General features: G+C 46.1%; 1 protein-coding gene across 10 annotated transcripts in view; it reads right to left on the bottom strand.

The window, feature by feature from the left end:
* The window catches only part of ZNF644 (zinc finger protein 644), a 714013-nt gene that overhangs the window by 478062 nt on the left and 215296 nt on the right, over positions 1–20655 (bottom strand). For 5 of the 10 annotated variants that reach the window (XM_086953948.1, XM_086953944.1, XM_086953952.1 and 2 more), the window contains exon 3: positions 8361–8555. The exons of the other annotated variants lie outside the window; for them this stretch is intronic. The gene's annotated coding sequence lies outside the window, so the exon portion shown is untranslated. The remainder of the gene's footprint in view (positions 1–8360; positions 8556–20655) is intronic. 10 annotated transcript variants of the gene reach the window in all.

Here is a 20655-nt window from a genome sequence, read left to right as displayed (position 1 = left end):
GCTCCTCTCAAGAACCCCCCAGGCAATACCAACAACAGGAAAACCACATGGTTCACTGACGCTTTCAAAAATTAAAAGAAAACCTGCCGAACCCTCGAAAAAGCATGGCGCCACGAAAGGACGACAGAAAACATGACCGCCCTCAAGAACGCCACCCGTGAACACCAACAGCTGATCCGCACCACCAAAAGGACATCGTTCAAAGAACGCCTGGACAACAACACCCACAACAGCAAGGAACTCTTCATCATCGTAAAATAGCTCTCCAACCCCAGTGCCAGCAACAACGACATTGCCCCATCGCATGACCTCTGCAACTCACTCGCCACGTTCTTCTACCGCAAGATCGCAGACATACACAACAGCTTCAGCACCCAGACCCCGCCTCCAGCCACCGAACCAACAATCACACCCACCACCCTCAGCGCCTGGACCCCCGTCAGCACTGAAGACACCACCCTCGTCATGAGCTCCGTCCACTCTGGCTCTCCCTCGGACCCATGCCCTCACCATATCTTCAACAAAGCTGACGCCATCATCGCACCCCACCTCCGGAGCATCATAAACAACTCCTTCACGTCAGCCACCTTTCCAGAAAGCTGGAAGCACGCAGAGATCAACGCCCTTCTAAAGAAACCCACAGCGGACCCAAAAGACCTCAAGAACTTCTGCCCCATCTCTCTCCTTCCCTTCCGGGATAAAGTCATCGAGAAGACCGTCAACAAACAACTGACGGCATTCCTCGAAACAAACAACGCACTCGACCCATCCGAATCCGGATTTCGAGCCAACCACAGCACCGAGACGGCCCTCATCGCAGCCAAGTCAAGTCAAGTCAAGTCAGAGAATTTATATAGCGCACTACATACCCAGAGGGTCTCAAGGCGCTTAAGGAGGGGTAGGGAATCACTTGTCAAATATCCACGTTTTAAGTTGCTTTCTGAATGCTAGGTGGTTCTGGGTAAGGCGAAGGTAGGTGGGAAGTGAGTTCCAGGTTTTAGCTGCCAGGTAGGAGAAGGATCTACCTCCCATGGTGGTCTTGTTGATGCAAGGTACATTGGCAAGGGCTTGGTTGGAAGATCGAAGCTGGCGGGAGGGGGCGTAGAAGGACAGTCGTGTGTTGAGGCATTCTGGTCCGATTTCGTAGAGTGCTTTGTGTGCGTGGGTAAGGAGCCGGAAAGTGATTCTCTTATTGACGGGAAGCCAGTGGAGGTTTTTCAGGTGACCGGAGATATGTTCTTTACGCGGGATGTCTAATATGAGCCTGGCTGAGGCGTTTTGGATTCGTTGGAGTTTTTTCTGGAGTTTAGCGGTAGTCCCGGCGTAGAGGGTGTTTCCATAGTCCAGTCGGCTCGTGACCAGAGCGTGGGTGACCGTTTTCCTAGTTTCGGTGGGGATCCAACGAAATGTTTTTTTGAGCATGCGAAGAATGTTGAAGCAGGATGAGGAGACGGCGTTGACTTGTCTGTTCATTGAAAGTGAGGAATCCAGGATGACGCCCAGGTTCCGTGCATGGTCTGTCGGGATGGGTGCTTTTCCAAGGGCTTCTGGCCACCAAGAGTCGTCCCATGCGGAGGGGGAGGTACCTAAGATGAGGACTTCTGTTTTATCTGAGTTCAGTTTCAGACGGCTGTGTTTCATCCATTCGGCTACTTCTTTCTTTCCTTCGTGTAGGTTCGTTTTGGCGGTGCTAGGGTCATTGGTGAGTGATAGGATCAGTTGAGTGTCATCCGCGTAGGAGATGATGTTGAGGTTGTGTTGGCAGGCGATGGCCGCGAGGGGGCTCATGTATACGTTGAAAAGGGTGGGGCTGAGTGAGGATCCTTGTGGTACGCCGCAGATGACTTCAGTGGCCACTGACTTGAATGGTGGAAGGCGGACTCTCTGGGTTCTTCCGGTGAGGAACGAGGGGATCCATTCCAGAGCTTTTCCTTGGATTCCGATGTTTCTGAGGCGCTGTAGAAGGGTGCTATGGCAGACTGTGTCGAAGGCTGCTGAGAGGTCGAGGAGGATGAGGGCGACTGTCTCCATTGTCCAGTAGAGTTCGAATGTCGTCTGTTGCTGCGATGAGGGCGGTCTCAGTGCTGTGTTTTGCTCGGAAGCCGGACTGTGAGGAGTCGAGGGATTTGTTGGCTTCGAGGAAGGCGGCGAGCTGGTTGTTGACAGCTTTCTCGATGACTTTGGCCGGGAATGGAAGGAGCGAGATGGGGCGGTAATTTTTGAGTTCGGTGGGGTCTGCTGTGGGTTTCTTCAGAAGGGCGCTGAGTTCAGCGTGTTTCCAGCTTTCCGGGAAGGTGGCGGATTTGAAGGAGCAGTTGATGACGTCTCGGAGGTGCGGTGCTATGATGGAGTCTGCTTTGTTGAAGATGTGGTGAGGGCATGGGTCTGTGGGGGATCCTGAGTGGATGGAGTTCATCAGGCGGATGGTTTCCTCAGTGGAGATTGGGTTCCAGTCATTAAGGATGTTCGAGGGGGGTGGAGGTTCAGTAGATGGTTGGGTGGGTTGGTCTTCGGGTTGGTTGTCGAAGCTGTTGTGGATGTCTGCAATTTTGTTGTGGAAGAATGAGGCTAGGAGTCGCAGAGTGCTTGAGAGGGGGTGATGTCGTTAGAGTTGGCCGAGGGATTGGTAAATTCCTTGACGATGTTGAAAAGTTCCTTGCTGTTGTGGGCGTTATCTAGTCGTTCCTTGAAGGCGGTTTTCTTGGCTTTTCGGATCAGTTGGTGGTGTATGCGGGTGGCGTTTTTGAAGGCGTCCTTGGTGCTGGTGGTTGGGTCTTTTTTCCAGGCCTTCTCAAGGGAGCGGCAGAGTTTCTTGGATTTCTTAAGATCATCGTTGAACCATGATGCCTTCTTGCTGCCAAGTTTGCTTTGTCGTTTTTTCAGTGGTGCTAGGATGTCGGCGCTGTTGGAAAGCCAAAGGGTGAGGTTGGTGGCGGCTTGGTCGGGGTTTGAGGAGTGGGCTGGGGGGTTTAGAAGAAGTGATGAGGAGATCTAGTCGATGGTGATTTTGTTCCAGTTTCTTTGCAGAGTTGGTTGGGGTTGGTTGTTGGGTTTGGGCTTGTTGTAGGTAAAGTGAACGCAGCTGTGGTCAGTCCAGAGGAGAGCCGTAGTGTGGCTGAAGGAGACATGATTGCTGGAGGTGAAGATAGGGTCGAGAGTGTGACCTGCGATGTGGGTGGGGGAAGTGACCAGTTGTTTAAGTCCGAGGTTGGCGAGGTTGTCCAGAAGGGTGGTGGAGTTGCGGTTGTTGTTCTTTTCAAGGTGAAAGTTGAGGTCTCCCAGAAGGATGTAATCTTTGGAGGGGAGGGCGTGTGGGGTGATGAAGTCCGTGATGTCCTCACTAAATTGTGCGCGGGGTCCTGGTGGCCTGTAAAGGAGGGTGCCTCTGAGTGTGGTCTTGGGGTCGATGTCGATCTGGAAGTGAAGGTGTTCAGAGTTGGCGAGATTGATGTCAGAGCTGGTTGAGATGTGGATGGATTTCTTATGGATGATAGCGATTCCTCCTCCTGTGAGGCCGGTACGGTCCTTGCGTATGATCTTATAATCTTCTGGGATGGCAATGGTGATGTCTGGGGCGGAGGAGGCGTTCATCCATGTTTCTGTAAGGAAGGCGACGTCCGGAGAGATGGTGTCTAGTAGATTCCATAGGTCAATGGCGTGCCTGTGGACCGATCGGGTGTTGAGCAAGATGCATTGTAGGTGGTTGGGGTCGGGAATCTGAGGTGTGATCGTAGCGGAGATGTTGACGGTGCCGATGAATCTGCAGGAGTAGCATGAGAAAGGTCCATGTGTGTGTCCAGGAGCGGCTTGGACGCAGTTGGGGGGACGGCCGGGGTTAAGGGCTAGGAGGGTGGAGGCATCGTAGGTAATGCGGGAGGGCTGGGCAATGCGAGGGCCAGGGGGTCTGGCGCTGGGCGCGGGCTCGGCGCGGACGGGCGTAGACGGGCTTACCTTTGGCGCACCTTCGGCACGACTGGGGCGCGGTTGCTGCGCGTGGACGCTGCGCGTTATGACATTGGTCATAAATGGATGGTGGAGGGGGCGGAGCGTGGGAGGGGCAGCAGCTGGGAGGCGGTGGCGGGAGGAGGGGCGGACCAGGGGAAAACAACAACAGAAAATGGAGGGTCAAAGGCTAGGGTCACAGCGTGTAATGAGAAAGAGCCTAAAACGCACAAATAAGTATCAGTATAGCGGCAATCACCGTTATTTACTCAGCGAGGTCGCGCTTCAAATTAATAAATAAATTAAATCGACAGTGCAGCGCGAGAAAATCAATGGAGCGACAGTGCAGCGCTGTAAATAAATAGTTGCGTGCAGCGCTAGGCGAGCAGAGAGCTGCAGAGATGCAGGTCAGGAGAACAAAACGATACCAGCGTCTTGGGAAACAGGAGCGTGGAGGAGCAACCGGACTGAAGGAGGGTCCGACTACATCATAACCCTGATGGACAACGGGGAAACAACTGCTCTCATACTCCTTGACCTCTCCCCGCCTTAGATTCTGTCTGCCACCGCACCCTAATAACCCGCCTCCACAACCTTGGAATTCAAGGACAAGCCCTGGACTGGATCTCCTTGTTCCTCTCCGACAGAACACAAAGAGTCCGCCTCCCTCCCTTCCGCTCCACAGCCACCAAGATCATCTGCGGTGTACCCCAAGGCTCCTCGCTCAGCCCAACCCTCTTCAACATCTACATGAGCCCCTTCGCTGCCTTCGCACGCAAACACAACCTCAACATCTCCTACGCAGACGACACCCAGCTGATACTCTCCCTCACCAAAGACCCAGCCACCGCCAAAACTAACCTCCAGGAAGGAATGAGAGACTTTGCGGAATGGATGAAGCTCAGCCATCTGAAGCTCAACTCAGACAAGACGGAGGTCGTCATCCTTGGACAATCCCCATCCGCCTGGGACGACTCCTGGTGGGCCACAGCACTGGGCACCGCACCGACTGCCACGGACCACGCACGCAACCTGGGAATCATCCTGGACTCCTCCCTCACGATGACCAAACAAGTCAACTCAATCTCATCTTCATGTTTCAACACCCTACGCATGCTCAGAAAGATCTTCAAGTGGATCCCCACCGAAACCAGAAAGACGGTCACCCAGGCCGTTGTCACCAGCCGACTGGACTACGGGAACGCCCTATACGCAGGAACCATAGCCAAACTTCAGAAATGACTTCAGCGCATACAGAACGCCTCCGCATGATTAATCCTCGACATGTTATGTTAACAAAGTTTTATATAGCGCTCGTACACCCAGGGGTTTCATGGCGCTGACTGACAGATGCTAAGAAGATAGAAAGAGTTAAGCATGGGCCGGGGTGAACAGCCAAGTTTTGAGTTGTTTCCTAAATATCAGAAGGTTGGTGCAAGAACGGATTTCTGAGGGAAGGAGGTTCCATAGTTTGGGGGCAAGAGTGGCAAACCTGCAGCCTCCCTGGCGTTGAAGTTTATAAGGTGGAATGGTCAGGAGATTTTGATTGCAGACCGGGGGTTGCGAGAGGGAATGTATCTGGGTAGGAGGTCGATGATAAATTGAGGGCTGCGGACGTGGAGGTATTTAAAGATGATGCAGGCCGTTTTAAATGTGACTCATTGAGAAATGGGAAGCCAGTGAAGTTGTTTTAAAAGGGGCCTTGCTGACTGCCAGCGTGGCAGTCGATGAATCAATCTGTCTGCCTGATTTTGAGCCATCTGAAGGCGCTTACTGAGGGCGAAAGGGAGGCCCAAATAGATAGAATTGGCGTAGGCCAGGTGTGATAGTACAAGAGCTATCACCACCTGGATCAGGGCTGGCTGGGTGAGCATCCGGCTTATCTTCCTAATCTTCCGAAGCTGGAAGAAACATGGACACAACTGTGCTCGCTTGGGTTCTTAATGAGAAATCTTTGTCGATGAACACCTCCAGACTTTTGGCGGAGGGGAGCCAAGCTCTGATGGCCAGTAGTGCGGGCCCCAGAAAAGTTGGCTTTTACCGTTAAGGACCAGTTCGGTCTTACCGGGGTTTAATTTCAACTGGTTGGAATCCATCCAGTGATGGATGTGGAGCATAGGGCTCTGAAACTCCTGGATGGATTCAGAGGTATTGTCGATGTGAAGATAAGTTGAAGATCGTCCGCATATTCGAAGGTGACGGCTTTGAATGTTTTGAGGGACTGAATCAGGGGGAGCATGTAAAGGTTGAACAAGAGGGGGGACAGCGAGGAACCTTAAAAGACCCAGCAAGAGGTATGAAGTTTAGGGGCTGAAAAAGGGGCCAGGCAGACAGCTTGTGTATGGTCGCTGAGGAAGGACCTGATCCAACTATAGGCTGAGTTGCAGATACCGGCCTGTTTGACACGGTCGAGAAGGATGTTATTATCGACCGTGTCAAACGCAGCCGAGAGATCTAGCAGGACCAGGGCCTGGGGGATTCCTCTATCTGCGTTATGGCGGAGAGAGTCCAAGACAGCAGTGATAACTGTCTCGGTAGAGTAGGCGGGTCGAAATACAGCTTGGAAGGGGTCCAGGAAGTTGGATTGCTCGATGAATTTTGAAAGGTGTGAGGTGACGTGGGCCTCCAGTACCTTAGCCAGGTAGGGGAGGAGGGAAATTGGCCTGTAATTGGAGGGAGTTTAGGGGTTGGCCCCTGTTTTTTTTTTTAAAAGGGGTACAATGACCACCTCCTTGAAGGTTTTGGGGACCACGCCTTGGAATAGTGACGCATTAAGAAGCGTCAAGATCGGAGGGGATAGTACCGAATAAAGATTTTTTGGGATATGAGGGGGACAGCATTCGCAAGGAGAGCCAGATTTAACCCTAGTCAAAAGGGCTTGTAGAGAAAGTGCGTTGAGGTGGCAAATGGTCTAGGGAGCGGGTGCTGGGGGGAATTGCGGGGAGTGGATTTGGGGGGACCATGACCGGAATACTGGATTTAATGGTAGCAATTTTATCAAGGAAATATTGATTCAGGCAGTTGCAAAGGTCCTGAGTGACCAATGGCTTGGGCAAAGTTCTTTACGAGTTAGCGAGCTTATTGATGATGGCAAAGATATCCTTGGATTTATTGTATGAGTGTTCTATTATGCTGGAAAATAGCGGCTTTGGCTAGAATAATGGCTTTCATATAATCTGCTCAAGCAGCTAGGTAGCGGATTTTTTCAAGAGGATCGTAAGCTCTCCTCCATTTCCGTTCCTTTTGGTGGATGGCTAGTTTTAGGGCCCTAAGGTCGTAAGAAAACCATTTATGAGCGTCCGACCGATGGACGGTTTTACGTTTCTTTACTGGAGCATGAGTGTTGCTTGCTGCTAGGAGCCAACTTGAAATATCGGCTTCAGCCTGATCGAGGTCTGCCTTATGAACCGGTATTGAGTTCTCATGACTTTCCAGGAAGGCTTGTTTGTCGAGGGTGCCCCATTTCCTAATGAGAACTCCCTTAGTTGTAGTGGACTTACTATACATTGGGATCGAGATCCAGAATTCAATCAAAAAATGATCGGACCATATGCAAGGGGAAATGATAGGCGAGGAAATAGTAAGGTTGGTACTCCACACCTGGTCCAATATGTGTCCCTTGGCGTGGGTGGCAGAAGTGATGTGATGGCCGAAATTGAGGCCCGAGAGGAGCTCCATTAGTTCGGTGGCCTGAGGGCCACCGAGATCACTGTCAAGCCAGTAATTGAAGTCACCAATTAATAACATTTTAGTGTAATCTGTGACCATGGCAGCCAATTGCTCGCACAGTGAGAGGAAAGAGGGGCATATTTTGTGGGGGTCTATATATTAATATACAAATTAATGGACCAGCTTTTGATTCAAGTTTGACATCCTTCGCCACAGCCACATGACTCCCCACCTGAGAAACCTGCACTGGCTCCCCGTCAGCAAGAGTATCACGTTCAGGCTCCTCACCCATGCACACAAATCGCTCCACGACACGGGCCCCGAATACCTCAACAACCGCCTGTCGTTCTACACTCCCACCCACCAGCTCCACTCCGCCAATCTCGCCCTCGCCATCGTCACACGGATTCGCAGAACCACAACCGTGAATAGTGCGCTCTACAAATGGATTGATTGATTGAATTAAGGCTTTTCAGGAAAAACTTGAAAACTTGGTTGTTCACAGAAGCGTATCACTCCTGACAAAATTCATCACTTATTACTCAGCGCCCAGAAACCTTTTGTGAACGTGCATTTTATAAAGACTATATAATTTATGCGATTAGAATCTGTATATAGTTTGAAGACAAAGTGGCTGTGCGCTGCACTTTGAACTGTGTCATCTTTTCATATTTATTTCTCAACACGCCTTGCATAATCTAAAAAAGCACTGTTTGAATGGATGCAATAAATGAAATCAATGTGCATACCTTCCAATGCTGTAATGAAATTCATCTTTGAAATTATTTCCAGATCAATGAGACTTATAAAGTTTAGCATGAGCTATACAGGCGTTCCTCGATGGCATGTGTGTTGAACAGTAGAATATAAGCAGTCTGAATTTTTCGTTTTATAAGACGTCCCTTAAAAGCACAATTTGATTTAGCTCATGCTAGTAACAGCGCCTGAAATGAAAGGAGACAAATTTAAGAAAGGCAAACGGACAACTGAACGACAAACTAATGCATGGATGAGGATGATAAATGCAATATTTAAACTGCATTAATGATTTAAATTGCATTAGTGCATGAATAACCCCACCAAACTCCCCACATTATGCCCAAAAGTAATACGCAGGTTCAGAGGAGGCAAGCTAGTCTGCGCCCACTGCACCTAGCCCATGCTGTGCGCCTGAAACCATGGTCAAAAGATTGAGGTTTCTCCCACTCAGTTTTTCTGCAGCACCAAATCTGTTTCAGCAAGAAGTTGCGGAGCAGGTATCCGGCCTCGTGGAGTCCCGTTTAGCTACAACTTGCAGCCTTGCCCCACTGTAGGCATCTAAGCTCCAAAACTGTCCGTCAAACCACGAATTAACTTGTAATCTGGCGGGCGGGGTGGTAGCTTAGCGCCCTGCTCCCACAACGCCAAACTCGTAATCAGGCCCAAGTCAGAACGTAAAACTTCAGTCTGGGACAAGCCTGATTTCTGTATTGGACTTGCTCTTCATAGCGCTTAGGTACCAGCCAAGCGCAACCAGGTGACCACCTTTTGCGCTTCATGCTTTCTGGACATATTTTAATTTTAAACTTGAAAAAATAATATCTTCCATTTTTGTCTTTTTGTAATTTTTGTGTCATTTTGTTCATTAAATTGTTCTTTGTTTTTATATATTAGTGTGGAAATGTTATTGTGTTTATAATGTTTTACCTGTTTTGGAACTTCAAAATGCTTTACAAATGCTCTTAAAGTAAGCCTGTCTGCTCTGTGCCACAGAGTCCAGGTAAGAATTGTTTTTAAGTCTTCAATACATACTCTCCGTGTCCTAGCTAAACAGGGCCCAAAATATGTCCAGGACCTCATCAGTCCCTATACACCTACAGCATCTTTCAGATCCTCCAATACCAAACTACTGACCGATTTAAGCAATCTAGACTTGGAATCGTTTTTTCCCGTTTCTAGCTGCAAAACCCTCCGTCAACAACTACATCATGCCCCCACAGGATCCTCTTTCAAAAGTAGCCAAAAATGTAGCTTTTCTAAATAAACTAATTTCCTATAATCCTATCTTTGAAGCCATATTCCCCAGTACGTTGATGCCCTACTGGAGCAATTGTTGCACTTTACTAATTTATATTAATTCATTCACAGGCCTGAGGTGAAACCAATTGTGCTCATCCCATTAATTGGGAAGCGCCTCAAAGTTCTTCCTACATGTGGCTATGTCACTAGTAACAACTGCCATATATGATGAACCTTGCTGGATGTAAACGTTCTGGTCCTGCACAAGAAGTGACCGGGTGTCTGAAAGCACGCAATCACTATGTTTCAAGAGTCTCAAGAGATTTACCAGCTGGAAATTGGTTGTGAAGTGAGCAATTATGAATGTAGTAACTACGAAAAGAGAATACTGAGTTCTAACTGGAAATAAGCAATAAAGTGTGCCCTTAGTAAGAACTGAATAATGACAATGTAGCTAATCAATGGTAAACAATAGGAGGGCTCCAAGACTCTAGCAAGCTAACAAAACATCTTGCAAGCAACATCAAATGTGCCTTCACAGGCAAGACCTGAAAAGAATGTCTGAATACTTCCTTTAAGCTAACCGGTTGGCCTGGGATAACTTACTGGAAAATCAGTTTTCAGTGCTGTTCTAAAAGTCCCAAATATATGCTGCATCTCTTCAGCAATCGTCATGGTTAAAGGGCTCTGTGGGGAAGACCAGTCCACATAATTGTTACCATGGGTCCCCAGAATGGACAAGATTTAAATGGAGAGGATCAGAGACAATATTTATTGAAACATGGATCACAGTTACACTATGGAGGTATGAATTTGGGAGTGTTTCACGCACAAGTTGTGGACTGAATTATTGAGCAACCTACTCTAATTGCCAACTAATGGCATGGAAATACTTCTACTTCATACTAAACCAGAAGGATATATTGTCTAGTATATAATTTTTTATGCAAGGAGACTTTTGTAGGGCACTGGTTACATCCGAGATGATGAATTACAATACTGCACCAGATAATTTTCTGCAATAATGTGAATACCATCCTGAGAACGAATTGAACATTGGGAGCAAAATTATCCCACATTGTTGTTGTTAGATTTGGGGGTCTCTGGTTGGCACAGGTAGGCACTTGTGACAAGCAGGGACCCTCTCCTCTAGTCAGGAAAAGGGGATTACCCTCTGAAATAACCCCAGCTCACCCTCTAGGTAGTGTGGCGCGAGCAGACAAGGCTTATCTCAGAGGCGTTACAGGCTAAGCATTTGTGGACACATACAGTAACTCAGTGACAACACCACATATGGATACCACACTAGTTTTTGTATAAAAAGAATGATTTTTTATGAAAAGGCTTAGCACAAGACCAAATACGTCCACAGTACTTATTAGCAAAAGAGTTCTTGTTAAAAATGCGTAATTCAACAGTCTGTGCGCTTCGTATCCTTCAGTTCGGCCCTACAGTGATGAAATGAACCAACAGAGTCTGACACGCGCAGCGGATGCTTCTGTCCGATGTGCTCAAACACAGAGTGCGAGGCGTACATAGTACCTTAACTTGAAGAGTTTGTCACAGACGATGCGGTGAAGGCAAAAGCGTACATGCGGCGATGTCGCCTTTCGTGGTGTGAGCTACGGCTTGTAGGGGCCCAGAGTCGCGATACTTGAGGATACGGTGCCTTGTGCAGGGCAGTTGCAGTTCGTTGCGGCGTACGCTGCGTACCTTGAGAGTGAGCGCCTTTGTAATCCTTTGGAGTGCAGTGCGAAACAGACAGTACGCTGCGATGGGGCGAGACGTACCCAGCCGCTCTACGCGCTGCAGCCTTTCACATCAGCGGCAGGATGCGCGTTGAACAGGGCGGTGCAAAGGGGAAAAAGCGAAGTGGAGTCTTTCCTTCACGTTGCAAGCTACGGCTTGCTGGGGCCACAGTTCACGTTGTTCGAGGCGGACAAATCAGCACAGGCTTCTCAGTGTGCGCGTTGCTTTTTACGAGGCGCACACGGCTCCCAGCTTCAGCGCTATGAGGAGAACAGCATTTCTCTCAAGGCGGGTGGAGTCCACTGATCCTGGGACTCCGTTCAGGGGGCAAGCTCACTCACAAGCCCTTGGAGATCTTTTAAGCACAAGTTGAGCAAAGTCTTTTCCAGTCTTTTTCCTCTCCTTCAGTAGCAAGGCAACCACTGCAGGCCAATCCCCCAGGTCAGGGACAGTACTACTCCTTACAGCTTTCCCAGTTCCTTCTCGTCGGGCAGAGGTTCTTCTTGGTTCAGCAGGATCTAATTTCTTGGGAGCAGGGTCCCAATACTTATACCACAATTCTTTTGTTCTTTCAGGCCAGGGGGCCTTTGCCCAGTTCATGAGTACTTTGTTTACAGGACTCTGGCTTGTCTTTTCAGTGTGCAGGGCAGAGGCATCAGACGCTCCACAGGAGGTGGAGCCAGCATTGTGGTGGCAGAGCACAGCCCAATTCAGAGTCCAGGTGCACTCCTCCCACCCATCTGGATGTAATCTTCCTATTCACCACCTGGCTGCCTCAGCCGGTCTCCTGGAATTCCCCAGCCCTGTCACTCACAGAAACCAGACAGCAGATACACATCCTAGCAGAGGCGGGCTGAAATGGTTAGGCAAGGAAATACCTACTTTCTGAAAGTGGTATTTGCAAATACAGAATATTAAAATAAACTTTACTAAAAGATGTATTTTATTATTCTGAGTCCAGGCATACTAAACTCGAATTTCTACCATGTTCTCGGAGTCTGTTAGGATCATAGAGTGTAATAATTATAACAGCCCATTCTGGCCTATGGAGAACAGGTAGCCTTACAATAGTGAAAAACCAAAATGGCTGTAATTCACTACTAGGACATGCCACACACATCAGGGCTTGTCCTACCTTATGCTTACAATGCACCCTGCACTTGGGCCTACCATAGGGTGACTAATATGAAGTTTAAGGGAAGGTTTTAGGGACTGGCAAGTGAATGCACTTTGCTCAGTCAGCATGACAGTACCAGACTGCACGCACGTTCTGCAATGGCAGACCTTAGACACATTTTACCAGGCTGCTTCTGCGGGTGACACAACCAGTGCTGCAAGCCCACCAGCAGCATTTATATTTACAAGCCCTGGGCACTCCTGGTGCACTGTACTAGGGTCTGACAGTAAACCAAATAAGCCAAACATGGAATTCAATCAATATATCAATTTTACACAGGGAGCACTTGCACTGTGGCACTGATTGGCAGTGGCACAGTGCTCTGAGCAGCTAACACCAGCAAAAACACATGAGGCAACAGCAACAAAATGGAAGGAAGATCCACGCCAATGGTGCCAGGTCTAACAGTTGTGCTTCCATAACCTCTACGGTAGCACAATTAATTCTAGGGACGTTTCCAGAGTTCAACATGATTTTTTTTTTTAACTGTTAAACAACTATATGATCAAAGATTTACTCTGACTGTGCTCGGCTTACTCTATGAAACAAAGTGATGAACAATACCAGGCAGGCTATCACCCAGAATTTAGGACAATCACAGACTTCAAAAACATATTTGGCAATGGAGTAGGCAAGATGTCAGATTTATAGGGCTTAGTCCTTAAACTGCAGTAGCCCAGCTCAAATTTTAGGTGATCTTGAATAACACTTCTGTATGGTAGGCTGGTACTTCTTGGAACTCAAAACAGTAATGAGAATGAACTAAAAGAGCTGCATCGAGGCGGAGAGATTTCTCAGTACATCTACCTGCAGATCATGTTCTTCATATTGGACTGGGAACGGGACCAATTTAATACATCTGAATTTGATGGGACACAAAAACTATCATAAATCCACTTTTAGGCTTGTCCTTTAATATGTAATTATATTGCATGTATCTATCAAGGACACAACTGATTGTTTAAGTTTTTAACTTCATGCCATTAAGAATGGAACACTGATAAAGCTTATCGGCCAAATAGAATGCACAAAGACGTCTCTTGATGTTACTAATATTCTGGATATACTACTTGGTCACAATCTTTTATAAACTGGGACATGCAAGGTATTTTACTGGCCCATGACGACTCACTTTGAGTGTTGGGGTGGATTAAAAACATCCAATGCCTCAAGTTATCTTGGGAGCAAGAAACCGAGGGGACATCCCCAACTCCCAAGTACATACATATCTTCCACTTGAGCTATCAAATAATGCGTAAAAATACTTGTTGCAGACTGGTAGAAAGCTATAAAAGAAATCTACTCATAAAAAGATTGGATTGTTCTCCTCCAACCAGATCTAAAATTATTCACAAAATAATCTAGCACTAGATCATCAACAGTGCACGTGATGGGATTGCCTGAGAAATTTTGCATCTATCATAGGCGTAAATGTGATTTCATTTAGAACATAACTTAAGTTGGGATTGAGTTAGAGTAATATTTTATACTTTCAGCCTATATTAATAACATTCAGATAGTCCACACCCATAGGTACATTCACATACCCAGAGCAAAATTCATATACCACTAAGCATAGAAATTGAGAGCCAAGTAAAATTGGAGATGCTTAACAGAGTCGGCGCACAGCATTATTATTCTACCACAGAATCAAAATGGTTTGAACAAGACATATAAAGAATCGGTTTAATTCAAATAGGAGTACATTTTGTACCATACTTATTTTAACTAAACAGAAATGCGGTGAAAAGAAAACAATCTTGATTTCAAATTATCAATCTTCAACTTATCAAAAATTCAATTGGTTGCCCAAAAGAAATGATCTGCACCATGACATACGATGCGAGGCTGAGAAAACATTTTGACTATCTATGATTTTCCGGTTGAGCGACAATATTGATCAGCGCCTGCACCTATAAACGTAAAAGCATTAATAGCGATAGCCACTTTCCCGTTTCCATAGTTCACGAGCGATTTTCAGTGGAAAGTAATCATTTCCCGAAAATTCAAAACGCTCACCTTCATGAAAAAACCTTTCATGAACTACACTAGTGTCACTATTAATCACTATCTATGTTACTGCACTCCCTCCCTTTTAAGGATTCACTGCTCACAGCTTAACATAGCTTTTATATGTATATTCTTTCATAGATCCAGAAGAAAACATTACTCAAATCAATGCATTGAGTGGTGGGATTACCGCACAATTCGTGTGAGTAGCTTTTTATATGTTTGTTTGTACCAACCCCTTTGTAAGTCCTGACGAAAGCTCTACAGACCGCCTGGCCCAATAGAGCTGAAACATGTCGACAATATCACCCTAGTAATACTATATAGTCCCGTAACTTGGCTTATGAATGAGTATTCAAAATTTTTAATAATGTGAAGTTTGCCCAACATTAAAAAAATTTCGGGCACTCTTTTTCATTTTTATCCAATCCTTTTGGGAAAATCCTTTTTGTCTCTGGACACTGCACTCGAGACTGGAGGTGCCTCTGGATGAGGCTAGCAGTACACACCAAGAGGAAAAACCCGATGATAACTGCATGAATGTCAGTGTGGGGCGGATGAAGCTAATATACCGCTAATCTTAAATATACATTGACTTCTATGAGGGTTTCCTTATTTGCACTGAACCAAAAGTCAAACAGTGTAACAAGTGTCCAATTTTGTTGATTACAAACTGAATATTTTCGGGTAAAGAAACGGACACTGTAAATTCCTCATCCCTCCCAGTTGATTAAGTTACATATATAAGCAGCGGACAGCTGCGGGATTATAAAAAAGCTCGCCAAAAAGCTTTACACTTTAATCTCAAGTATGGAAGGAATTGTGGGACTGAGCTATGATGCAAGCGATATAGATGAACTACTAGCAGGGCAACCACTGATCAACAACACAGACCTAACAGAAGCCCTAAGCCAGACGGATGACTGGGACATCTTAACCGAAAAAAAGAGGAATCAAATTAGAACTGCGATCCACGGGATCATTATGACCGAGTACCTAAGGTCTAAAATAGCGCCCAGAGGCCTCTGGGTCGGGAATGCACCACGCATTTTCCTCCACGACTTGGCCTTCCGAAAGGACTGGTCTTCCATTTCATGGAAGTGTACGTTGGACTACTTAGTCTTAATCATCAAGACTGCAAGACGCCTATCGGATGCATTATTAAAAGAAATAGAAGCATGTGAAAGTGAGCTGAAAAAGGGTATCAACCCACAAGTCTACAAGAAAAGACTTGATGAAATAACAAAAGAGATGGAGGAAACTCTGGAGTTCCTGATGCAGAACAAGCTACAGAAACTCGCAAAGGACATCAAAAAATTCAGCCAAGAAAAGATGCACCCCTATATAAAAGATTACTTTGTCTTTATAGATACAAATTCGGATAATGAATCGACTGGGAAAAATTCATCGAATAATTCCTTCAGCAGTTCAGACGACCAAAACCCGAACAGGGGTCGAAATAACTTCCGGCACCAACGGCCGAGAAGAGGCAATAGGTGGCAACGTCCTTACCATCCAACCTACAATATACCGTATTATCAACCTTTTGTTCCACACTACGGAGGGTGGATGGATCCTTTCCATCAAGGAATGCAAGGGATGCAACAAATGCCCCAATTAATGAACCAACAAATGTCGGGTCAGCACAACCAACCACCACAGGAACAACAGCCTTTTTTATCCAGAGGCCGCCCACAGCCCCGAGGAAAAAGAAAGTCTCTGACCTGGCAAGACCAGCAAAGGAACGTACAAACCCGGAGCATGGCAGCTGCGCAACCATCAACCAGCAAGAACACTCACTAATTGTGAACCTATCGGAGGTAGAACTTACAAGTGACCAGATATCAGTCTTGAACAAGGGACTGGGATTCGTTCCTACTCCAAAAATAGACACTTTTAAAATCAAAAGTGAGTTGGCTGAATTTTGCAGAACTTTGAAACTTAAGGCTTTTTTCTCTAACTCTACCACAAAACAATCAGAGGGTGATACTACTCTCCGCAAGAAATCAACTTTCAACCCCCCTGTTTCCTGCGTACCGCCGGAACTACAAGCTTTTGAGCAAGCACTTCTCAAAGGCATAGACAATTTGGATACAACAGGCATCAAAATCTTCCAAAATCTAACTAAGACAGAACGCCTAGCAATGGAAAATCTCAGCAAAAATGAAGACCTGGTGATAAAACCAGCGGATAAGGGGGGAGGAATAGTGATCCTCACAAAAACAGGATACCACCAACAATGCCTTGCTCTCCTCTCCGACACCAGATTCTACCAGCGAATCTTAATGGATCCCACCGAGAGACTGCAGAACACCATATCAATCATGGTGTACGAGGCCGAAACTAAAGGATGGGTCTCTAAAAAAGAGGCGGAATTTCTAATGGTTAGGGAACCAGTCACTCCCTACTTTTACTCGCTCCCAAAAACCCACAAGAACAGAACACCGCCCCCGGGACGCCCAATAGTGTCCGGAATCGAGTCTGTGTTAGAGCCCCTGTCAAAATTCGCAGACGAATTTTTGAAACCTCTTGTTCAGAAAACAAGCTCATACCTAAAAGACACCAAGGATCTATTGGTACAAATTGCAAACATGCCCTTTAACTCAGACACAATGCTTCTAGTAGGCTTGGATGTGGAATCCCTTTTCACCAGCCTGCCCCAAGATACCACTCTCCAGATGCTAGAGGATGTTCTATACTCAACAACGTGGCATTACAACACACCCAGGCACTTCATCCTGGAGTGCTGCAAATTGGCACTTAAAGAGAATTTCTTTAGGTACAATGACCAACTGTACCTTCAATGCCATGGTACCTCCATGGGCAGCGCCTTCGCGCCGTCGGTGGCAGGACTATACGTCAGTCATTTCGAAACTGAGTTGGTTTTCAATGAAACCAACCCTTTCTCTTCCAGTATTATATACTGGAAGAGATATATTGACGACATTTTCCTAATATGGAACATCAACCAAGATCTGCCGGAATTCATGACATGGCTTAACTCTCTGGACCCTTGGTTAAAATTCACATACACCTCTAGCAATAGCCACCTTGATTTTTTGGATCTAACAATCTTCAATGACAATAACACGCTCCAAACTAAAACTTTCAGAAAGCCAACTGCGAAAAACAGCCTGCTGTCCCACAAGAGCCACCATCCCAAACCCCTAAGAGACAATTTGCCTTTCAGTCAATTCCTTCGACTGAAACGGAATTGCAGCAAAAATTGCGACTATCAATCACAGGCAGCGGAATTAAGTAAAAAATTGCAAATGAGAGATTACACTGAGAAAGTTATCAAAAAATGCAAGAAGAGGGCTGATAACCAACCCCGTGAATGTCTCCTGCAAACATATCCAAAAGAACCAGTGAAAGATTTAACCACGTGTGTGACCACTTACAATCCAGCAACATATGCTGTTCAAAAATTAATCAAGAAGAACTGGCACATAGTCAACACGGGCAAGTTCGACTGGCCAAGACCAAGATTCGCTAATAGAAGGACCAAAAACCTGAAAGACACCCTTGTACATACACGCCCCAGGCTGGGAGCTGTAGCATCTGTAACCAACAGCGTGAATATGACACCACTCTCAGGACACTTCCCATGCGGGACATGCATAGCCTGCAAAACAACAACAGCTACAAAAAGTCTGCAAATGGGAGAGAACTTTGTATGGACGCAAAAACAGTTCACAAACTGTAACTCATCTCATGTCATTTACATGATCCAGTGCCCGTGTAAAAAGAGATATATCGGGATGACCTGTCGCAAGGTTAAACTCAGGATAGGGGAACACAGGAGCAACATCAAGCTGAAAAAGAATACCACTAAGCTATGTGCCCACTTCACAGAAAGTAACCACACACATGAAGAAATGCAATGGACAGTAATAGAAATGCTGACCAACAGAGCCGGTAATGTAGAAAAGATCCTGTATGAGAAGGAGCAAAGGTGGGTGGACCGCCTACGTACCTACGACTCTGGGTTGAATGATAATGTGGCCTGGCACCATTTTGCTAAGTGAAACGATGAACATATCTAAGCATCCATCCCTGTCTTTAAAAAAAAAAAAAAAAAAAAAAAAAGTCTTCAGGAATTATTTTAACACTAGGATATGAGTACTCTACTATCCAACATGTAGATCAAATACTTTGACCGCCCTGAAATTAGTGGGAATTGCATCCCGCAATGATTGAATTCTCCTACTACTAGAAGCGTAATCGCCAAAAACTACAATTCCCCGTCAGCGCGCCAGTAGCGGTGACCCAGCAGGAATGCCCTCACTTTGAAGTGCCAAATTCCTTTAGAAATAAACTACAACCCGGCTTCCATCACTTCGTTAGCACAAGGCAGGAGGAAGGGCCAATTTCCTTTAAAAAGAAACTACAACCCGGCTCCCATCACTCCGGGGGCAGAGTCAGCACAAGGCAGGAGGAAGGACTCCATGCGGGTAATGGCGATGTAACAAGTCTCTGTTTTCTCCTTGTGGGTAAGCATTAACAGCTAATCTGTCCTGACAGTGGTCCCTGTCTCCGCTCCAGCTCTGTGGCGATTGAAGGCACCCCTGTAGGAAGTAGAAGTCGTAATCACGACAGGTAAGATCTCACAGAATGCCGTTGTGTTTTCTCGACCTTTTCAAAGCGCCTAATTAATGTAAATACTAGCCATGATGCCGTTTTCACTCTAGCGAGAGCTTTAACATCAACTATTGTTTTAAAACAAAGATTACAAATGAATGAAAGGGTAACTTTGTTGAATGTGAATGATCTGCACCATGACATACGATGCGAGGCTGAGAAAACATTTTGACTATCTATGATTTTCCGGTTGAGCGACAATATTGATCAGCGCCTGCACCTATAAACGTAAAAGCATTAATAGCGATAGCCACTTTCCCGTTTCCATAGTTCACGAGCGATTTTCAGTGGAAAGTAATCATTTCCCGAAAATTCAAAACGCTCACCTTCATGAAAAAACCTTTCATGAACTACACTAGTGTCACTATTAATCACTATCTATGTTACTGCACTCCCTCCCTTTTAAGGATTCACTGCTCACAGCTTAACATAGCTTTTATATGTATATTCTTTCATAGATCCAGAAGAAAACATTACTCAAATCAATGCATTGAGTTGTGGGATTACCGCACAATTCGTGTGAGTAGCTTTTTATATGTTTGTTTGTACCAACCCCTTTGTAAGTCCTGACGAAAGCTCTACAGACCGCCTGGCCCAATAGAGCTGAAACATGTCGACAATATCACCCTAGTAATACTATATAGTCCCGTAACTTGGCTTATGAATGAGTATTCAAAATTTTTAATAATGTGAAGTTTGCCCAACATTAAAAAAATTTCGGGCACTCTTTTTCAATTTTATCCAATCCTTTTGGGAAAATCCTTTTTGTCTCTGGACACTGCACTCGAGACTGGAGGTGCCTCTGGGTGAGGCTAGCAGTACACACCAAGAGGAAAAACCCGATGATAACTGCATGAATGTCAGTGTGGGGCGGATGAAGCTAATATACCGCTAATCTTAAATATACATTGACTTCTATGAGGGTTTCCTTATTTGCACTGAACCAAAAGTCAAACAGTGTAACAAGTGTCCAATTTTGTTGATTACAAACTGCCCAAAAGAAAAGTCAGGTTTTCAAACTTGAGGGCATTGTTTCTTTTACTCTAACATATTGTGTTGAACAAGTTACTTACCTTCAGTAACAAGTTTTCTAATAGAGACTGTCTAGCTGCAGATTCCTCACATTAGAATACACCCTAAGCGTCAGTCTGGATCTGGAAAATCTTGAGCAGTACCCCTGCTCGCAGGTGACGTTGATCGCTCTACGTCAGTGGCGTCTGCGTTAGACATGACCATAAAAGAATCACCCCGGCGCGCAGAGATAAGTTTCTTTCATGAGTGTTTCCAAACCAACAGACAGCCACAGAAAAAACAATGTTTAACCAGTGTGCAGATTTTAGTGGGATTTTTAGGGGGGGGGGAAAGCCAGGTTCGCAGAGCTGGGAGTGTGGGTGAGTAATCTGCAGTTAGCATCTCTTACCAGAAAAAGCATTACTATGAGCTTCGGATAGAGATTTCTAACTGAAGAT

Source organism: Lissotriton vulgaris, chromosome 1_1, assembly GCF_964263255.1.
Source record: "Lissotriton vulgaris chromosome 1_1, aLisVul1.2, whole genome shotgun sequence".
Classification (NCBI taxonomy): domain Eukaryota; kingdom Metazoa; phylum Chordata; class Amphibia; order Caudata; family Salamandridae; genus Lissotriton; species Lissotriton vulgaris.
This window is presented reverse-complemented; position numbering and strand designations above follow the sequence as displayed.